Source organism: Phaseolus vulgaris, chromosome 10, assembly GCF_051622355.1.
Source record: "Phaseolus vulgaris cultivar YP4 chromosome 10, ASM5162235v1, whole genome shotgun sequence".
NCBI classification, from domain to species: Eukaryota; Viridiplantae; Streptophyta; class Magnoliopsida; order Fabales; family Fabaceae; genus Phaseolus; species Phaseolus vulgaris.
The window spans coordinates 26,547,177-26,570,034 of NC_143507.1; positions in this window are offsets into that span (position 1 = coordinate 26,547,177).

The following is a 22,858-nucleotide window of genomic DNA, read 5'->3' on the forward strand; positions in this document are numbered from 1 at the left end:
TGGGCACACCAAACCGACACACAATGTTCTTCCACACGAAACCTTCGATCTTGTGTGCGGTGATCTGGGCCACTGGTTCTGCTTCGATCCACTTGGTGAAATACTCAATCACCACCACCAAGTACTTCATCTGCCTGATCGCCAGCGGGAAAGGTCCCAGGATGTCGATTCCCCATAAATGAAACGGCCAAGGGCTGTAAATCGACTTCAACTCCTCGGGAGGCGCCTTGTGCCAATCGGCGTGTTGTTGGCATTGTTTGCAACACTGCGCATACCTCTTGCAATCCTCTCTCATCGTTGGCCAGTAATAACCTGCACGGAGAGTCCTTGCGGCCAGAGCTCGACCCCCGACGTGGCTTCCGCATATCCCTTCATGGAGCTCTGCCATAATCCTCGTGCATTTCTCGCCATGTACACATTCCAGGAGTGGGTGAGTGAAACCAAACCTGTACAACTCGCCATCGATCATTGTGTACTTGTTGGAATTTTTCTTTATCTTCCTAGCCTCTGTCGGATCCAGCGGGAGAAGGCCATCTGCCAGGCACCGCTTGTACTGTGTTATCCATGTGTCTGGCTCATGGGTAGCGCAGACCTGCGTCATGTTCACCTTCTCTCCTCGACATGCTCTAATTCTCGGTGATCTCAACGTTTCTTGCGTCAAAGACCTGTGACTTCTTGCCGCTTTTTCCGTCGACCTGCTTATCTGAAGAACCAGGTGATATGCTACAAATGCTCTCGGCGTCTTCAGAGTTTCTTGAATCACCGTCCTCTGTCTACCCCCCTTGCCTGAACTGGCGAGCTTAGCCAGCAAGTCAGCTTGGGCATTCTGCTCTCTGGGCACATGCACCATACTCCAGGTAAGCCACCATTTGTGGATCTTTAGCCTGGAACTCGCCTCTTACTTGCCCCGTGACTAGCAGCGAGTCACTCTTAGCCATCAACACCTTCGCTCCCATCTCTTTTGCCAGCAAGATCCCGGCGATCAGCGCCTCATATTTTGCTTGATTGTTGCTGGCTTTGAAGGCAAACCTCAAAGATTGTTCGATCAGCACGCCGTTGGGTCCCTCCAAGATGACTCCAGCACCGCTACCCTGCTGGTTCGACGATCCATCCACTGAAAGCACCCAACGGAAACCGTCCCCTTCAACTCGTGTCGCCTCAAATGAGAGCTCGACCACGAAATCTGCGAAGATTTGCCCCTTAATCGGGCCTCGGGGTTCATACTTAATGTCAAACTCTGACAACTCTACTGCCCACTTCACCATCCTTCCCGCGACGTCGGGCTTCTTCAAGACCTTCTGGATGGGCAGGTTAGTCATCACCAGTATTGTGAAGCTATGGAAATAGTGGCGCAACCTCCTCGCCGAAAACACCACAGCCAGCGCAGCCTTCTCCAGGGCCTGATATCTCGTTTCGATGCCCTGCAACACCTTACTAACAAAATAAATAGGCTTATGAGCCTGATCTTGGTCCTGGGCGAGCACCGCACTTACCGCCCTCTCAGTTACAGCAAAATACAACCTGAGAGGGGTTCCCACCAGCGGTTTGCACAGAACCGGCGGGCTCGCCAGATACTCCTTCAGCTTGACGAAGGCTTCCTCGCACTCCTTCGTCCAAGCAAACTTGTTATTGCGCCTTAAGCACTGGAAGTAGGGATGTCCCTTCTCTCCGCTAGCTGACACGAAGCGAGACAGGGCGGCCATCCGACCTGTTAGTTGTTGTACTTCCTTCACAGTGGCTGGGCTCCTCATCGCCAAGATGGCGGCACACTTATCCGGATTGGCCTCTATTCCTCTCTCGGTTAAGAGAAAACCCAAGAACTTCCCAGCCTCCACGCCAAAGACGCACTTCTCCGGATTCAGCTTCAACCTGAACTTGGCGATCGTCGTGAACAATTCCTCGAAGTCCGCAACGTGCTTGCTCTTCTCTGGCGAGGTCACGACCATGTCATCTACGTAAGCTTGCACATTCCTTCCCAACATCGGTGCAAGTACTCGATCCATCAACCTCTGGTACGTGGCCCCCGCATTCTTCAGCCCAAACGGCATCACCTTGTAGCAGTAGCACGATCTCTCGGTCATGAAGGCAGTCTTCTCTTCATCCATGGGATGCATCTTTATCTGGTTGTACCCCGAGAAGGCATCCAGAAAGCTCAGCAATTTACACCCTGCAGCACTGTCCACCAGGGCGTCTATGTTTGGCAAAGGATACGAATCCTTTGGGCAGGCCTTATTCAGCTCAGTAAAATCGACGCACATGCGCCATTTCCCATTACTCTTCTTCACCAGCACGACATTTGCCAGCCATTCAGGGTACTGGACTTCCCTGATGTGGCCTGCAGCGAGGAGTTTATGTGTTTCGTCCCTAATCGCCTGCCTCCTCTCCTCGTTGAACTTTCTTCTTCTTTGTCGCACTGGTCTCACCAAGTTGTCCATCGCCAGGAGAGAGAAAGCCACCAGGTATATAAGAACTCTTAACAGACTTTCTGAGGTACGCACGTTCAGTTCATACACTTTACGCTTACGAGTGATAGAGCTGATTGTGAGAGAGGATTTGCACGGTTCTTGTTCTTAGTATTTGGTGATACCGTCACTGACTTGAGCGTCGGAGTGCGATCGGCCGCAACGGCGCCGTATCGTTTCTTTGCAGGTTCTTGAAGTAGATCCCGGGGAGGAACGAAGGTGAGAAGCGGTGCGCACGTCGATCCTTTGACGAGGCATTCTCCAGCGTTCCGGTCAACAGGCAGGATCATCAGGCGCCCACCGTGGGGCCGTGTAAAACTTGCTCCCATCCACAGCGTGAGTTCGTGGAAGTTTTCGAGGTTTTTTGCGTGGTTGTGTGCTGGTGCAACCGTCGTTCGCAGTTTCTTTGAGTTTCGTTCGGTGAATCTGCGTTTTGAACCGTTCGTTTGGCTTTTCGATCGGTGGATTCGAGTTCTTTCGTTTGTTTGGTTGTTCGCGGGGAAACGGTGGTTTTTGGTGAAGTTGTGGTTTTCTTCGAAGGTTTTCGGTGTTCTTGAGTTCTTGCGCAGTTTCTTGAGTTTTCTCCGATTGATCGCTGATTCGATCGTGGTTGAAGTGTTGTTTGCTGTATTCCTGTGGTTCGCTGAAGTTAATGAGAAAAATGAGAAGCAATCGTTCCAGTCCCGTGGCGCCTGTCGCTGCTGAAGGCGACGCCGCCATGACCATGGCGCAGATGGCAGAAATGATGCGCTCGTTGCAGGCAACCGTGGAAGCCTCGCGCGTAGAGCAGGCAAGGATACATGAGGACCTGGTCGCCTCTCGCGCCAGGAACGAGGAGCTCAGCAAGGTAACTGAGGAGCTGCATCGGGCTCTTCAGGAACAACAGGGACGTTCTTCTGCTGAAGAGGTGGCACCGTCGACGCCACCTCGTGTGTTCCCAATGCCTTTCGTTCAGGCGATTACCGACACGCCAATTCCCACGAGCGTGGTTCCGGTTAAAGCTGTTTTTACCGGCGTGGAGGATCCAGAGGCTCATCTGACCACGTTCCACACGCAGATGATGCTGTCGGGAGGGTCAGACGCCGTCTACTGCAAGATGTTCGTGAGTACGCTCCAGGGAACGGCGATGGAGTGGTTTGTGAGCCTGCCTAACGGCCACATAACCAATTTTCAACAGTTCTCGAAGATCTTCGTTGAACAGTACATCGTGAATAAGGCACCGCCCAGGGTGTCTTATGATCTGTTTGATATAAGGCAGTACCATGGGGAGTCCCTCAGAGACTACCTCAATCGCTTCGGAGCGCAGATGGTCAGATCGCCGGCCAAGGATGAAGAAATGTTGGTCTATGCCTTCAAGAAGGGCGTGCAGCCAGGGCCATTCTGCGAGGCCTTGATCAGGGCTCATCCAGCAACGTTTGCTGAAGTCAGGCGACTTGCGGTGGCCCACATCGCCGACGAGAGTGAAATCGCCGAGAAGAGAGGCAGCGTGGCTCCCGCCAGGCCACGCGCACAGACCAGGATCCAGCCACAGAGGGTGCTGGAAACGGCAGCGGCGACCAGAAAGGACCAAAGGACTCGCTATCCTTACGACAGGAGAAATAAGGGAAGAAGCCAAGCGCGCCAACAACCAGCGCGCCAACAACCAGCACGCCGGGAATACAATCGCCCGTCTAAGCACAAATTTGTCATGGGACTAGCGGACCTGATCGCTATCCCTAACATATCTGCTAGGTTGAAGGCGCCTGAGAAGGTGGGCGACAAGGTGCTGGGGTCAAAGCCGGACGCCTGGTGCGAGTTCCACCAGTGTTTTGGCCACAACCTGGACTCGTGTTTGTCTTTAGGATACCAGCTCGACGATCTGGTTAAGAGCGGGTTCCTAAATGACTATCTGCTGGATAGAAGGACGGGGGAGCGTCGAGTTCCCAGCCAGCAGGTGGAGAAGCCCAGCAACACGAGATGCCTATCCATGGGGAGATCCACACCATTGCAGGGGGTTTCTCAGGTGGTGGATGCACCGCATCGCAGAGGAAAAAGTATGCGCGATCGGTGATGGCAGTGGACATGTTTGAAGATCACTCGCCGGAAGTGGACATCACGCTCACAAAGCAGGATCTTCGGGACGTTGTGCCTCATGACAACGATCCCATAGTTATTTCGTTGGTTACGGCGGGAAGGAAGGTCCACCGAGTTCTGGTGGACCAAGGAAGCTCGGCAGACGTGATGTTCTGGCCGACTTTCACGCAGCTGGAATTGCCCCTTGACCAGCTAAGGCCCTATGGAGGGTGCTTATATGGGTTCGCTGGCGACCAGGTGGAGGTCAGGGGGTACATTGAGCTGAGAACCACGTTTACAGATGAGGCCGGGTCGAGGACGGAGAAAATCAAGTACCTCATTGTAAACGCCCCCTCAGCGTATAACATCCTGTTGGGAAGGCCCACTCTTAACAGGATAGGTGCCATTCCGTCGACTCGGCACATGAAGGTGAAGTTGCCGTCAATGGAAGGGGTGGTGATCACGATAAAGTCTGATCAGAAAGAAGCGAAAAGGTGCTATGAGAATAGCCTGAAAAACAAAAGATCAGTGAGTTATGTAACAACCACCCCACCTCCCGGTGTGAAGCCCAGACCGCCGGTAACAGAGGAGGCCGCCGGAAGAGACGTGGAAATGGTGGATGCTGAGCTGGGGGAGAGGAATGCTGGCCTGGAGGAGGAAGAGGCACGGAATCGCCCTGAGGAAGCAAGGGAACAGGGAATCGCCAGGGCGGTGATCGCCAGAGAATCCAGGCCCAAACCTGTTGAGTAGTGGCTCGAGAAGGAGATCGGGGGGAAAGTCTTCAAGCTCGGAAGATCTCTGGAGGTCGATCTCCAGGACCAGATCGCCAAGGTGATTGAGCGGCATCTGGACGCGTTTGCTTGGTCCGCTTCGGACATGCCCGGGATTGATCCCGATTTCTTGTGCCATCATCTGGCGATGGACAACATGGTGAGACCGGTGCGACAAAGGAGAAGAAAATTCAATGAGGAGAGGAGGCAGGCGATCAAGGACGAAACACAGAAACTCCTCGCTGCAGGCCACATCAGGGAAGTCCAGTACCCTGAATGGTTGGCAAATGTCGTACTGGTGAAGAAGAGTAACGGGAAATGGCGCATGTGCGTCGATTTCACCGATCTGAATAAAGCTTGCCCAAAGGATTCGTATCCTTTACCAAGCATTGATGCCCTGGTTGATAGTGCTGCAGGGTGCAAGCTGCTGAGTTTCCTGGATGCTTTCTCGGGCTATAATCAGATCAAGATGCATCCCATGGACGAAGAAAAAACAGCCTTCATGACGGAGAGGTCGTGCTACTGCTATAAGGTAATGCCGTTTGGGCTAAAGAACGCGGGGGCCACGTACAAGAGGTTGATGGATCGAGTACTTGCACCGATGCTGGGAAGGAACGTGCAAGCCTACGTCGATGACATGGTCGTGACCTCGCAGGAGAAGAGCAAGCACGTTGTGGACTTGGAAGAATTGTTCACGACGATCGCCAAGTTCAAGTTAAAGCTCAACCCGGAGAAATGCATTTTCGGCGTGGAGGCTGGAAAATTTTTGGGTTTTCTCTTGACTGAAAGAGGAATAGAAGCTAACCCGGACAAGTGTGCCGCCATCTTGGCGATGAGAAGCCCGGCTACGGTGAAAGAAGTCCAGCAGCTAACAGGTCGGATGGCAGCCCTATCTCGCTTCGTGTCAGCTAGCGGAGAAAAGGGGCATCCCTATTTTCAATGTCTGCGGCACAATAATAAGTTTGCTTGGACGAAAGAGTGCGAGGAAGCTTTCGTCAAGCTGAATGAGTATCTGGCGAGCCCGCCGGTTCTGTGCAAACCGCTGGCGGGAACCCCTCTCAGGTTGTATTTTGCTGTAGCTGAGAGGGCGGTGAGTGCGGTGCTCGCCCAGGATCACGATCAGGCTCAGAAGCCTATTTATTTTGTGAGCAAGGTGTTGTAGGGCCCAGAAACGAGATATCAGGCCCTGGAGAAGGCTGCGCTGGCTGTGGTGTTTTCGGCGAGGAGGTTGCGCCACTACTTCCACAGTTTCACAATATTGGTGATGACTGACCTGCCCATCCAGAAGGTCTTGAAGAAACCTGACGTTGCGGGAAGAATGGTGAAGTGGGCAGTGGAGTTGTCAGAGATTGACATTAAATATGAGCCCCGAGGCCCGATCAAGGGGCAAATCTTTGCAGATTTTGTGGTCGAGCTCTTTCGGTTGGGTACTCTTGGTGGATGGATCGTCGAACCAGCAGGGTAGCGGTGCTGGAGTCATATTGGAAGGACCCAACGGCGTGCTGATCGAACAATCGTTGAGATTTGCCTTCAAAGCCAGCAACAATCAAGCAGAGTATGAGGCGCTGATCGCCGGGATTCTGCTGGCCAAGGAGATGGGAGCTAGGGTGCTGATGGCTAAGAGTGACTCGCTGCTAGTCACAGGGCAAGTAACGGGCGAGTTCCAGGCTAAAGATCCACAAATGGCGGCTTACTTGGCGTATGTGCAGGAATTGAAGAGTTCCTTTGCCTCTTTTGAAGTAGTACATGTGCCCCGAGAGCAGAATGCCCGAGCTGACTTGCTTGCTAAGCTCGCCAGTTCAGGCAAGGGGGGTAGGCAGAGGACGGTGATTCAAGAAACTCTGAAGACGCCGAGGGCATTTGTAGCAGATCACCTGGTCCTTCAGATAAGCAAGTCGACGGAGAGAGCAGCGAGAAGCCATAAGTCTTTGACGCAAGAGACTCTGAGATCGCCGAGAATTAGAGCATGTCGAGGAGAGAAGGTGGACGTGATGCAGGTCTGCGCCACCCATGAGCCAGACACTTGGATAACACAGTACAAGCGGTGCTTGGCAGATGGCCTCCTCCCGTTGGATCCGACGGAAGCCAGGAAGGTAAAGAAAAATTCCAGCAAGTACACATTGATTGATGACGATCTGTACAGGTTTGGGTTCACTCACCCACTCCTGGAATGCATACACGGCGAGAAGTGCACGAGAATTATGGCAGAGCTCCACGAAGGAATATGTGGAAGCCACGTCGGGGGTCGAGCTCTGGCCGCGAGGACTCTCCGTGCAGGCTACTATTGGCCATCCATGAGAGAAGATTGCAAGAAATATGCCCAATGCTGTAAACAATGCCAGCAGCACGCCGATTGGCATAAGGCACCTCCCAAGGAGTTGAAGTCGATCTATAGCCCTTGGCCGTTTCATACTTGGGGAATCGACATCCTGGGACCTTTCCCGCTGGCGATCAGGCAAATGAAGTACTTAGTGGTGGCGATTGAGTATTTCACCAAGTGGATTGAAGCAGAACCAGTGGCCCAGATCACCGCACACAAGATCGAAGGTTTTGTATGGAAGAACATTGTGTGCCGGTTTGGAGTGCCTAAGTGCCTAGTGTCAGATAATGGGACGCAGTTTGCAAGCCACCTGTTGAAGAAGCTTTGCGAAGGGGTTGGAATTCAACAAGTGTTTGCATCCGTCGAGCACCCTCAGACGAATGGCCAGGTGGAATCAGCTAATCGGGTGTTGTTGAGAGGTTTGAAGAGAAGACTTGAGAAAGCCAAGGGAAGTTGGGCTGAGGAGGTGCCCCGTATAGTCTGGGCGTACCACACCACCGAGCAGTCAGGAACTCATGAGACCCCGTTTAGCTTGGTCTATGGGTGTGACGCCATGATTCCAGTGGAGATCCAGGAGAGCTCGCCGAGATTCCAGAACTTCGTAGAGGAAGATTCGAATGAAGAGAGAAGGCTGAACCTGGATCTGCTGGATGAGGTCAGGGAAGAGGCGAGGCTGAAGGCTGAGGCGGTGAAGAGGAGGGTCGAGCGAAGATACAACTCAAAGGTGATGCCAAGGCAGTTCAGAGAAGGCGATCTGGTGATGAGGAAGGCCCACCAGTACGAGATGGAGAATAAACTATCACCCAAGTGGACTGGACCGTTCAGAATAACCGAGGCGCTCGGGAACGGAGCCTACCGCTTAGAAACGCTGGAAGGAGGGGCGATTCCTCGCACCTGGAACGCCACACACTTGAAGTTGTACTATAGTTAAGAGCTTTGTAAGTAAAGACAAACACAATGTTATATTACAATGTCTCTGTTAAAACAGTTTGAAGGGGGCACTCTTTTTTCCCTAAGGAGGGTTTTTAATGAGGCCACCCAATAAAAGAAGAGTTTTCGAAGCATAAGGTGTTTTCAGATTGCATGTGTGCTATTTTCAAAAGTTTTGAAGAAAGACCTTGTCATTTGTACATGATTTAAGGCAAGAAAAGATATATCGCGTGCTTTCTAAAAAGTTTTAAGTCCTCATCGTTTTTCGGCGATCGGAGGCACCAGTTAAGTTTTAAGTCCTCATCGTTTTTCGGCGATTGGAGGCACCAGTTAAGTTTTAAGTCCTCATCGTTTTTCGGCGATCGGAGGCACCAGTTAAGTTTTAAAGTCCTCATCGTCTTTCGGCGATCGGAGGCACCAGATGAAAGACCTCAACGCCCTCGCGCGTTCTGAGCCAAGTAAAAGACCTCCTCGCCGTCGAGCGAGTGCAGGCGAGAAAGAGAAAAAGTCCTCCGTGTTTCTGGGAGCGAGAAGATGTAACTCCTGGGGCAATGTAGAGGCAAGTAAAAGACCTCCTCGCCGTCGAGCGAGTGCAGGCGAGAAAGAGAAAAAGTCCTCCGTGTTTCTGGGAGCGAGAAGATGTAACTCCTGGGGCAATGTAGAGGCAAGTAAAAGACCTCCTCGCCGTCGAGCGAGTGCAGGCGAGAAAAAAGGAAAGGTCCTCAGTGCATCCAGGGGGGAGGAGATGTACACCCTGGGCAAGTTGAGGCACCAGATAAAGTTCTTATCGCCGTTGTGCGAGTTAAGGCCAGTTAAAGACCTCCTCGCCGTCGAGCGAGTGCAGGCGAGAGAAAGAAAAGGTCCTCAGTGCATCCAGGGGGGAGGAGATGTACACCCTGGGCAAGTTGAGGCACCAGATAAAGTCCTTCTCGCCGTCGAGCGAGTTAAGGCCATTTAAAGACCTTCTCGCCGATGAGCGAGTTCAGGCGAGTAAAAAGTCCTTCTCGCCGATGAGCGAGTTCAGGCGAGTTAAAGACCTTCTCACTTACGTGCGAGCGTAGGCAAGATAAAATCCTTCTCGTCTCGGACGAGTTCAGGTATGGCGCAGAGGGTGGAAGAAGCTTGAAAGGTGGCTAAGGTAGGTTCGAAGAGAACGCCTAGTCAACCGGTCTTTTGCTCTGAAGTTCAGGGGGGCAAAGGAAGATCCCAAAAGGCGCTTCTACCCCAGATAAAGAAACGATTGCCAAAGCATGAGGCTAGGAAAAGTTGATGTTACCAAGGGGTCTTGGCGATCGGGAAGAGTGTAAACGACGGCGAGAAGGTTGAAAGACTTGTTTAATAAAGCAGGTCGAGTGGGACGTTGTTTGAACCAATGATTGAGTTACAGTTCGTTGTTCGAAGGGTATTCTTGCGATAAGGTTAGTTGCCTTAAGAATACAAGTTGTTTAAAGTGATTATTGCTTAAGTTTGAATTGGCTCGAGGCAGTTACGTCAAAAGTCGTATTCGCAAAATTGTTAAGTTAAATCCGACAAAGTTAAACATACAAAGAAGGCTAGAGCGCTTGAAAGGAGTCAGGGGAGAGAATATCCAAGTTTTGTGATTGAAATAGGTATCTGTTCAAAACACATATGCACGAGTTTTTATTACAAGGTATATACAAGCGAAATTATAAAGTAGCAGACGGGGTGGAGTTGGTTGAGTCTTCGGCGGGAACGACCTTTCCATCTACTACTTCGTTGTTCAACGACACCATGCTGAGGTCGAGATCGGGGAATAGGCATGCGAATTGTTCCCGAGCGGCTTCGAATCCAGCAACCAGAATCTGAGCAGAGCTTAGCTTAAGTTCTTCAATTTGCCCTTGAAGTTCTTCAACCTGTTTCTTGAGCTCCTTGTTCTGCTGCTCCAGCTCTTCGACCTGTTTTCGGAGTTGTTCGTTGGTTTCTTGAGCATGGAGAAGGTCGTCAGTAACCTTCTTGGATTCCGTGTGAGCTTGGGTCAACTCGGCAGCCATCTTTCCTTTTTCCTTGTTTGCCTCGGCGAGATCAGCCATGGCGTCGTCCCTCGCTTTTTCTACTTGCCCAAGTAGCTTCTCGCGGTCGATCGACCTCTGCTCCAGTTTTTGCAACTTGGCGGCATCAGCTTGAATGTGAGCCTCCAGGTCGCTCGCCTTGGTGCGAAGAGGCACGATTTTGCTTTCCAACTCGACTTTCTCTTGGGCAAGATCATGAATTTTGCGGCGAAGGTCAGCAGCTTCCTTGCGCGCCAGCCTGAGCTCGGTATTCAGGGCATCCTCCACTCGGGAGTGTTCTATTTCTGCGAGCGTCAGGCTGAATGACATCTTCTCCACCTCAACCTTCATAGTGCTATTTTCGGTCTTGAGGTTGAAGAGATCATCTTGAAGCCTCCTGGTGGAGCTCTCCACAGCCCTCGTTATGATCGCGGGGATATCCTCCGCTATGGTTTTCAACTTAGCAGTCAGAGGTTCCCACATCCTTGTGACTTCAAGGGAAAGGTTTGCTGCTTGGAGAGGCGCCAGGGGGGCTTGTTGAGGGTTCTCGCCGCCACCTTCCTTAGCAGGATTTTCAGTGTTTGCTTCCTGGCGTGGCGACGCAATCGGGGATTCGGTAATTAGAATTGGAGAGGTATGAGCAACCTCATCCCCGATTGGAACGATTCCTGCAGCTGAAGTGTTTGAAGGGGGGCCCCTCCTGCTGACACATGTGGCGTAGAGGCGCTTGGGGGGTCCTCCAAGAAATTTGGCTCTTGGGCCTCAGCTGCAGGTGGCGCAGTGGCCAGTGGAACTGCTTGGACTGGTGATGAAGGGGCTTGTGGTGTTGGCGATGAGGGAGGAGGAGCAGGCGTTGATGGTGGTGTTGAGGTTGGAAGAGGGGGTGGAGCAGGTGGAGAAGATGGTGCCACCCTCTTCCTTTTCGTGACAAGGCCATCCTCTGTGACCTCGTCGTCCTCTTCTTCCTCCTCTTGGACGATTTGAGGGGCTTTCGCTTAGGCCTCTTAAGGACCAGTTTCTTGCGCTGGGTGGGTTCCTTGGGCGGTGATCGCCCATGAACGATGGCCTTCTCGACCGCCGAGTTGGGCACCGTTTGGGAACCGGTCGCCAACCCGTGGTTTCGGGCGAGCGCCTTTAAGTCGGCGAGCATGTTTTTACCCAACATGTTGTCTGCATGAAACGAAAATGCATGAGTTAGCTCAGAGAAGAAAACGATAAGTGTATGAGGTTATAAAACAGCAAAACAGGTAGTATATGCAGAAAAGGTAAAACCAAAGTCTTGTGCGTATCGCACAAGACGCCCAGAAGCAATATCAGAAGCAGTATCAAAGCAACAGTTTGGATGTCCTAACCTATTTGGAATTCTAGCTGGTCCTCAAAGAATTCGAAGGAGATCAAGGTGGGGGTCAGGAATGTTATGTTGGCATCCGCCACCCTCTTCCAGAATAGACAGAGGTCTCTGTCCAAAGCTCCCATGCTATCAGGACTTCTGGGCCTCCTGAAGCAGCTCTTGGACTCCTTTTTCCCCTTGTCCACCCAGTACAAGGGGAAGCCATCAAGAAGGGAGGTGTCTTTATCGTTTGCACGTACTTGGATGAACTTCCCCTTCCAGTCTTTGTACGATTGCTAGAAGATGGTAAAAATGGATCTCCCAGCAATTGCATTCAAGCTGACCCACAGACGATCTCTTGGGTGCTTGGCCTCAAAAAGGAACAAAAACACGTCCACCGACGCGGGCAACCCCAGGTGGTCGCACGTTATTTCAAAGGCTCGAACAAATGCCCAGCTGTTGGGGTGAAGCTGGGCGGCAGCGATGTTGAGCTCAGTCAAAAGTTCCCTCTCGAATCGGGTGAGAGGGAACCTGAGCTTGACCTTCTTGAAGAAAGTTGTGTAGACAAAGCAGAAGGGCCCGTCGGCGCTTACTTTGTCATCAGCACACACTGGCAGAGCGGCGGGGCAAGGCAGCACCATCATCTTTTCGTCGTGCTCCTTGTGAAACGACTGGTAGATTTCGTCCCCCTTAGTTAGCCGCAAGACTGCTCCCGCGGTGTTCACAGAGGACGTCTCTTTTAGAAGGGTCGGGGTGGCCCAGGGATATAATGTTTTGAAGTCTGGCAAAGGGACGGGGGCTCCTCCAGCATTAGGTGGAGTCGCCTGAGCCAGGGCAGTTTGGGAAAACGCAGGCCTCACAGCCTGCGAAGAGGAAGCGCCACGAACTTGTGTTGAGTCGTGTGCTTGTGAAGGAAGGTTTCGTGCTGATGGAGGGGGGTTCGGGGTAATCTTTGTGCGAGTCATGATAGCAACTGCAAAGGAAGAAGAAAGAAAAAACGATCAGGGGATTACAGAGGCTGACTCGATCATAGAAGGAAGGTGAAAAAACGAACGAATGTATGTTCGTCGCGACGATCGACAAAGCCCTAAGTTACGCAGAAGGAGAAATGGAAAAACAACCCACAGCGTATGCACCAGGCAGTTATAGGATGATGCAAATCGGTGAAAATGCAAGGAAACCCAGCAGATGAAGGAAAGTAGTTACCTTTCGCTAATCAGGAAGACGATGGAGGAAGATGGTGATCTGGAGCGTTGAAGAGCGTTGAGAGTTTTCGCAGAGGGAAGTTAGAGCGTTTGCAAGCACGAAGAAAGTGATGGAACAGTGGAACGAAATGGGTTTAAGGGTTTTCGAAATGGGTTTAGGAAGCGCAAACGGCAAATGAAGAGAGCCGTTGATGAAGCCACGTGTCGAGCGATGAGTGAGGGGTTTGGTGGAGCGTCAGAGCAGCAGAAAGTACAATCGCTTGGAATTCTGCGTCAGTGCCACGTAGATCGGTGTTAACGAAGGCTTTTTCAGTCTTTTCGCTAGACAAGTCTTCGCTTAAGACTGGGGGGCTTGTGTACCGCCCTGGTGGTCGGGTGTGATGACGTGGCACCCTGCTACAGTGTAGGCGTGTTGACAAGGCGCCAGGTTGGCAGATAGGAAGGAAGTCGGGAGGCGCGTGTAGTCGCCGATTGTTAAGTTGGCGTGTTCCGACTTCCAGCTTACCAGAATAGGCGATCGCCAGGTTGAAGATGGAGTCGCCAGATGTAGACCCAGGCGACCAAGCAGTCGGAGATCGCCAGAACAAGCACATCGCCGAAGATGAAGGAGAAGCAGATTATGAAGGCGGCCGGCGAGACCACAGGGAAGGTGTATGAAGGCCCTAACTCGCCAGTTTCAGTAGAGATCGCACTCCTAAGTTAGCTAAGCACTGGGCAGTACCATGCATAAGTAACTTAGCCAAAATGAGAGCAGAAGCGGCGCCAAGTCAGGGAGCCTCCAGATGATGGCACGTGTACAGTTGGATGCGAGCCACGTGTCCAAATCTGTAACTGCCAGGAGAGAGAAAGCCACCAGGTATATAAGAACTCTTAACAGACTTTCTGAGGTACGCACGTTCAGTTCATACACTTTACGCTTGCGAGTGATAGAGCTGATTGTGAGAGAGGATTTGCACGGTTCTTGTTCTTAGTATTTGGTGATACCGTCACTGACTTGAGCGTCGGAGTGCGATCGGCCGCAGCGGCGCCGTATCGTTTCTTTGCAGGTTCTTGAAGTAGATCCCGGGGAGGAACGAAGGTGAGAAGCGGTGCGCACGTCGATCCTTTGACGAGGCATTCTCCAGCGTTCCGGTCAACAGGCAGGATCAGTTAAAATGCAGGAAAAACCAGCAGAAGAAGTAAAGGAAGTACCTTTTTATGATCGGGAAAGTGATGAAGGAAGTTGGTGATTCAGGAGGTTGAAGAACGTTGAGAGCTTTTGCAGAAGAAAGTTGGAGCGTCTGAGAATACGAAGAAAGTGATGGAACAGTGAAGAGAAATGGGTTTAAAGGGTTTTTCGAAATGGGTTTGGGAAGCGCAAACGACAATTGAAGGTAACCGTTGATGAAGCCACGTGTCGAGCGATGGGAGGAGTGTTTGGTGGATCGTCAGGAAAGCAGAAAGTACAACCGCTTGAAATTCTGCGCCAACGCCACGTAGATCGGTATTGACGTGACTCCTTTAGTCTTTTCGCTGGACAAGTCTTCGCTTAAGACTGGGGGGCTTGTGTACCGCCTTGGTAGTCGGAAGTAATGACGTGGCATCAAGTTATTGTATAGGCGTGTTGAGAGAACGCCAGGCTGGCAGAAGGGAAGGAGGTCGGGGGGCTCGTGTAGTCGCCAGTTGTTGAGTTGGCGTGCTCCGATCTCCAGCACACCAGAACCGGCGGTCACCCAGTTGAAGATGAAGTCGCCAGATGTAAACTCAGGCGACCAAGTGACTAGAGATCGCCAGAGCAAGCACATCGCCGAAGATGAAGGTGGTGCAGATTATGAAGGCGGCCGGCGAGACCACAGGGAAGGTGTATACGAAGGCACCCTAACTCGCCAATCCCAGTAGAGATCGCACTCCAAGACAACTATGCACTGAGTAGTATCATGCATAAGTAACTTAGCCAAATGAGAGTCAGAAGCAGCGCCCAAGTCAAGGAGGCTCCAGATGATGGCACGTGTACAGTTGGATGCGAGCCACGTGTCCAGGTCTGTAACTGCCAGGAGAGAGAAAGTGGCCAGGTATATAAGGGTTTCCGAACGAACTTCTGAGGTACGCGCGTTCAGATTGTCTTCTTTACGCTTGCGAGTTCTTGAGTATACTGTGAGAGAGAACATTGCACGGCTCCTTGAGAGTTCTTGAGTGTTGCTCTTAGTATTTGGTGGTTCGGTCACTGACTTGGGGGTTGGAGTGCGATCGGCCGCAGCGGCGCCGCTCTGTTCTTTTGCAGGTTCTTGAGGTGGATCGTGGCGAAGGACGGAGGTTGAAGCGGTGCACACGTCGATCCAAGTTTGACGAGGCAAGCTCCAACGTTTTGGTCAACGGGCAGGATCACATATAAATCACATTGGCTCTGCAAAATTTACTAATCCTACCACTATGACCACATTAAGCTTACATAATTTGTTGCATGTACCTTCTATAAATAAGAATCTCGTGAGTGTCTCTCAATTTGCAAAAGATAATAATGTTTATTTTGAGTTTTTTCCTAACCACTGTTTTGTTAAAAACCAGGACACCAAGGAGATAATCCTCCAAGGAAAAGTTAAAGATGGCTTATATGTGTTTCCCACAATGCAATGTTCTCTCAAACCCTCTGTTTCCAATACCACTTTCAATCCTGCATCTTCTACTTTTCAGCTGTGGTGATGGAGATCAAGCCCAAGAGAACATGGAGGCCACTCATCAAGCTCAAGAAGAGGTGGAGGCACAAATGGAGGACGCCCATGGAGGTCAAAGTCCACCTCAAAGGATTACAAGAAGCATGTTCAAAGCCTTGGGAGCTAGAGGACATTTATTTTCTCTTTTTGTAGTGTCTTTAGTTGAAGGTGCTTAGAGGGAAACCTTAGAAACCTCTTTTGTTATAGCATCTTTTAGGTTTTTTAGGAGCTTTAGGGGGGTGTATTAGTAGATAGGTGTAGGAGTAGAATAGGGGGTGCCAAAGTGAAGGAAAGGATCACACCTTCCTTGCTTGGCATTTTTAGCGCCGGTTCTAGATGGTTTTGGGAGGGAATTTTGAATTGTTTAGCTTTCATTTTTCAGCACCTTAGGCTATAAATAGAGGTGCCTTCCTTGTAAAATTGAGATTTGAATTCATCTAAAGAAACTATACTCAAAATTGGAGTGAGCATTTGGAGAGCTTTTGAGCTTCTACTCTAGTCTTATCTTGAAGGACCATGGTTTCCTCAAGTGGCGGCTTGCACACTCATCTAGGAGCATCCATACTTCTAGTGGCGTGATCATCCAACCTATCTTCCATCTTCATGAGCATTCTCTTCTCCTTCCTTTCTTCTTCTTCAATTTGTTCATGTTGCCTTGAGTTTTGAGTTGTTGTTGTTTCGGTTCCTCTAATTTTCCAGCACCTATTTTCTGTTTGTTGCTTATTTCTGTTCGGTCTATTCTTTTTATTTTCCTTTGTTGATTCAATTTGACAATATTTGGTTCATCCAAATGAGTTTGGGATTTGGTACTTGTTATTGGTGAGTTCTTGATTTTAGAACCATGATCCAACTTCTAAGAAAGTGCCTCTATATTTTCCAGCTCAAGGTGATTCCTCAAAGTGTCAAGAATCTTGTTCTATGTGGCTATTGGAATCACATCATGTGGTATCATGAGTCTTAGGTTCATTCTTGTTTAATTGTTGAGTTGTGTGCACTTTATTTCAAGAGCTCTTTTTAATTTCTTGCAATTTAAGTTTCTGTTTTAGATTTTTTATTTGAGTTTTCTTGCTGTTTTTCTTTTGCTCCAAGTGTTTGAGGAAAGGTTTATGGCACTCATAATTCTTATGAGTATGGTTGCTCTTTTGGAATGGCATTATCCTTCCTAGAGTTTACCTTAAGCTTCCTTTCACTTGTTACAATTTGTGTTGTGTCTTTTAATTTTTGAATCATGTCAAGTTTTGTCTTAGTCATGTTATTCCATATATGTCATTACTTCTAGTAGTACTTTTATTGTTTTGATTGTTTCTTGCTTTGGTGTCATATAATTTTCTGCATTGATGTTGATCCTTTGTGCATTTTCTTTTTAGAATTGAGTTCATACTTGTATTCTAGACCTATACAAGTTCCAATACATCATTTTCTATTATGTCTTTGCTAGTTCATCATTCTGTTTTTTATTCCTATTAGGATTCCTCTGTTTCTGAAAAGAGTGCTTACTGTTTTTCGTTATTGCAACTGATTTACGTACTGTAAAATTCTGAAATTCTGGATTTGAGATATTCAAAGTGTTAGAAAAGAATAGAAAAAAGAATCATTCAAAAATATGAAGTACACAAAAAATGATAAATAAAATAAAAAAAGTGTACATTCCTGCCGAAAAAAATACGGTAATCTGGCAGTGATTTTAAAAAATTTATTTCTCTCAATTGGCTTACTGTTTTTAATTGATTCCAGTGCCATTTTTCAGTTAACATCTTGAAGTTTCTGTGGTATAAATTTCATAATCCAGTTCGCTCTACAACGTTCCAGTTAAATCAGTGAATATCAAACACAGTTTGCATAAAAAAATAATTTTCCAGTAGCTAAATTTTTTGTTTTCTTCATCTACTCTAGTGCTTTTCCTTAGGTATTCTTTTGTGTGCCTACTTTTCTCATTGAGTTCTTTATTTTCTTGATTGTCTTTCATTCTTATTCTTTGAGTTTGTCTTACATATAGTATTCCTTTTGCAATTACCTTTCCTTGCTTATACCTTTTCTTGTTTGTCTTTATTGTTTCTTTGGTTTTGTGGTGGTTTGCTCTTAAGATTGGTGTGCTTGCTTTGACATATTTCATTTGAGGATTCCAAGGCCTCAAGATCAGATTGGAGCAAGAACATTATTTCTTTGAGAGTGATATCTTTTTCAGCCTTAATTTCACTTCGGCAGCTTCAATTGCAAAGCTCACTGTTTTTGCTAATTTTTAACTTGTTTGCTGTTTTTTTTTTTTGTGTGTTTGCTGTTTTTAATTACAAATGGCTGGATTTTCAAGTGATGCATCCTACAAGCAGAATTCTCCTTCAAAAGCTTCAATTATTGGTGAATTACATGAAGCTCAAAGAACAATTAGACGGTTGGAGGAGAAATTGCAAAAGATGGAGGTCCAACAAACTAGACCATCTCCTTCTATTCATGATGGACATCATTCTCATAGACCATCTTCAAGAGCTTCTTCAAATGATGTTGGCCGTGAAGATGAGCATAGGAGAAGGAGACCTCCACCCCAAGTCCATGGACAAAGACATCATCACCAAGGGGAAAGAATTCACTACAGCAATGGCTTCTACCATGATGCAAAGTCCAAGCTTCCTTCGGTCAAACTACCTTGCTTTAATGGTTCTAGTGATCCAAATGTGTATTTAGATTGGGAGGCTAAGTGTGAACAAATTTTTGAGATCCATGAGATCCAAGATGAGCATAAGCTCAAGCTAGCCACCCTAGAGTTTAGTGATTATGCCATGAAATGGTGGCATGGAATTGTAAAGGACATTATCTATCACAAGGGTCCTCCCGTGGACTCTTGGAACTCTTTAAAGGATCATATGCGCGCTAGGTTTGTGCCCCCACATTTTAGGAAAGACCTCATGTTGAGACTCCAACGGTTTCAACAAGGCACGCTAAATGTGGATGAATATTATAAGGAGCTTGAGACGCTTGTGCTTAAAATTGAATTAGAAGAAAGTGAAGAAGCCATGGTTGCTAGGTTTGTGAGTGGTCTTAGGAAGGATATCCAAGACATTGTTGAGTTACAAGAGTATTCATCATTGGGTTCTTTAGTTCATCTTGCAATGAAGGTGGAAGCCCAACTTGCTAAGAAAAATTCTTTTAAAAATGCTTCCAATGATGGATACTACTCCAAGTCTTGGAGAAACAAAACTTCTTTTTCTAAACATCCTTCCAAAGATTCTTCTTTCAAACCCAAGGAATCTAAGCCATCAACTTCTAGACCTAAGTCTCCCACTAGAACATCTAACACTAAATGCTTTAAATGTATGGGTTATGGTCATATTGCTGCAAATTGTCCTTCCAAACGTAGTATGTACATGCATGAGGGCATTGTAGTTAGTGAGCATGATTCGGATTCTCCAAAGCATTCATTGCATTCTCATGCATCTAGTGAGGAAGAGAGCGAATGTCCACTTGAAGGGGACTTGTTAGTTGTGAGAAGACTTCTTGGACAAGTTTCACAACCTTTTGATGAAAGTCAAAGGGAAAATATTTTCCATACAAGATGTCTTATTCAAAACAACATTTGTTCCTTGATAGTGGATGGGGGTAGTTGTGCAAATGTGGCTAGTACAAGAGTAGTAGATAAGCTTGGATTGCCTACTATCTCTCATACAAAGCCCTACAAGTTACAATGGCTTAGTGAAGTAGGAGAAATAATTGTTAATAAACAAGTCCTCATCCATTTCTCCATTGGAAAATACAAAGATGAGGTATTATGTGATGTTGTGCCCATGGAAGCCACTCATGTTCTTTTGGGAAGGCCTTGGCAATTTGATAGAAAAGTTTTACATGATGGCTTTACCAACAAATTATCTTTTGAATTCCATGGTCACAAGGTTACTTTAAAATCTCTCTCTCCAAGAGAAGTCCATGAGGACCAAGTTATCATGAAGAAAAAGAGGGAGAGTGAAAAAGATAAAAAAGATAAAAAAGATAAGAGTTCTAAGCCTACACTCCTTGTGTCTAGGCGTGACATTGAAAGGGAAATAGTGGCTCATCATCCTCTTTTTTTAGCCATCCCTAGAACTCTTAGCATAGAATCACTTGTTGATAGTCCTCATTGCTTGGAAAATTTGGTAGAAGAGTTCAAAGATGTGTTTCAAGATCCTCCAAATGGACTTCCACCTTTGAGAGGGATTGAGCACCAAATTGATTTGATACCGGGCTCTTCTTTACCAAATCGTCCCGCATATAGGACCAATCCAAGTGAAACCAAGGAAATTCGCCAACAAGTTGAGGCTTTGATTGAGAAAGGGTGGGTGCAAGATAGCATGAGTCCTTGTGCTATGCCTATCATCTTAGTGCCAAAAAAGGATGGCACATGGCGAATGTGTTCGGATTGTAGGGCCATAAATAACATAACCATTAAGTATAGGCATCCCATACCTAGACTAGATGATTTGTTGGATGAATTACATGGTTCTAAAATCTTTTCAAAGATTGATCTTAAAAGCGGCTACAATTAAATCCGTATCAAACCGGGTGATGAATGGAAGACGGCTTTTAAGACCAACTTTGGTTTATATGAGTGGTTAGTTATGCCTTTTGGTTTAACTAATGCACCAAGTACCTTCATGCGCCTCATGCATCATGTTCTTAGACCTTTCATTGGTAAGTTTGTTGTGGTTTACTTTGATGACATTCTCATTTATAGCTTATCTTTGAATGATCATAGGTTGCATGTTAGGCAAGTTTTGGAATCCCTTAGGAAAGAACATTTGTATGCTAACCTTGCTAAATGTATGTTTGCTCTTGATCATATAGAATTCCTAGGGTTTGTTGTAAGTTGTAAAGGGGTCCATGTGGACAAAACAAAGGTGATGGCCATTCAAAATTGGCCTACACCGAAATCTTTGAATGAGGTCCGAAGTTTTCATGGGCTTGCTTCTTTCTATAGAAGATTTGTCCCAAACTTTGGTACCATTGCCGCACCACTCAATGACATAGTGAAAAAGGATGTGGTCTTTCATTGGGGAGAAGCACAACAAAATGCTTTTGATACTTTGAAAGAAAAATTGACTAATGCTCCCATCTTGGCCCTTCCTAATTTCACTAAGACATTTGAGATTGAGTGTGATGCTTCAAGCATAGGTATTGGGGCTGTTCTCCTTCAAGAGGGCCACCCCATAGCCTATTTTAGTGAGAAATTGAAGGGAAGTCATCTCAACTATTCCACCTATGATAAGGAATTATATGCACTTGTTAGGGCTTTGTTTACTTGGCAACACTATCTTTTTCCCAAAGACTTTGTGATACATAGTGATCATGAATCTCTTAAATATTTGAAAAGCCAAAACAAACTTAACAAGAGGCATGCTAAGTGGGTGGAATTCATTGAGCAATTTCCTTATGTGATCAAACACAAGCAAGGCAAAATAAATATTGTGGCGGATGCTCTTTCTAGAAGATACACCTTGCTAAATCTTTTAACCTCTCAATATCTTGGTTTTGATCACATTAAGGAACTTTATCATGATGACCTTGATTTTTCTCTCCTCTATCAAGAGTGTCTTAAGGGAGGACACAAAGACTTTTTTATTCAAGATGGCTTCCTTTTTAAGGGAAAACGTCTTTGTGTTCCCCAATGCTCTATTAGATTATCTCTTGTTAGAGAAGCTCATGAGGGGGGCTTAATGGGACATTTTGGGGTTGCTAAAACTTTGGATGTGTTGCATGAACATTTCTTTTGGCCTCATATGCATAAACATGTTCATAGTTTGTGTGATAAATGCATAGCTTGCTGCAAAGCTAAATCTAAAATGCATCCCCATGGTCTTTATACTCCTCTTCCTATCCCTTCAATGCCTTGGGTAGATATATCTATGGATTTCATCTTAGGCTTACCCAAGACATCAAAGGGAAAGGACTCCATTTTTGTGGTAGTGGATCGTTTTTCAAAGATGGCTCACTTTATTCCTTGCCACAAAGTGGATGATGCATGCCACATTGCAAACCTCTTCTTCCAAGAAGTGGTTCGCTTGCATGGGATTCCTAGGTCTATAGTGTCCGATAGAGATCCTAAGTTCTTGAGTCACTTTTGGAAGACCTTGTGGGGCAAGCTTGGAACTAAGCTTTTATTTTCTACCACTTGCCACCCACAAACTGATGGTCAAACCGAGGTGGTGAATAGAACTTTGGGACAACTATTGAGATGTTTTATTTCGGGGAATCCTAGAGTGTGGGAGAATTTACTACCCCATGTTGAGTTTGCATATAACCGAGTAGTAAATTCTACCACCTCCCATTCTCCTTTTGAGGTGGTCTATGGGTTTAATCCCCTAACACCTCTTGATCTTCTTCCTATTCCCCTTCTTGAAGATGTCTTGTGCAAAGATGGGGATGAAAAGGCTTCTTTTGTGAAAACTTTGCATAACGACATCAAGAAGAGAATTGAGAAGAAGGTTGGTAAGTATGCTGAACTTGCCAATAAAAGGAGAAAAGCATTGTTGTTTGATGAGGGCGATTGGGTTTGGCTTCACTTGAGGAAGGATCGTTTTCCTACTCAAAGGAAGTCCAAACTAATGCCTCGAGGGGATGGACCTTTCCAAGTCCTCAAGAGGATTAATGACAATGCTTATGAGTTAGATATGCCTGATACATTCTTAGGTAGTCATACTTTTAATGTCAGCGATCTAACTCCTTTTTCTGTAGGTCTCCAAAATTCGTGGTCGAATTCTCTCCAACTCGAGGAGTATGATGGAGATCAAGCCCAAGAGAACATGGAGGCCACTCATCAAGCTCAAGAAGAGGTGGAGGCACAAATGGAGGACGCCCATGGAGGTCAAAGTCCACCTCAAAGGATTACAAGAAGCATGTTCAAAGCCTTGGGAGCTAGAGGACATTTATTTTCTCTTTTTGTAGTGTCTTTAGTTGAAGGTGCTTAGAGGGAAACCTTAGAAACCTCTTTTGTTATAGCATCTTTTAGGTTTTTTAAGAGCTTTAGGGGGGTGTATTAGTAGATAGGTGTAGGAGTAGAATAGGGGGTGCCAAAGTGAAGGAAAGGATCACACCTTCCTTGCTTGGCATTTTTAGCGCCGGTTCTAGA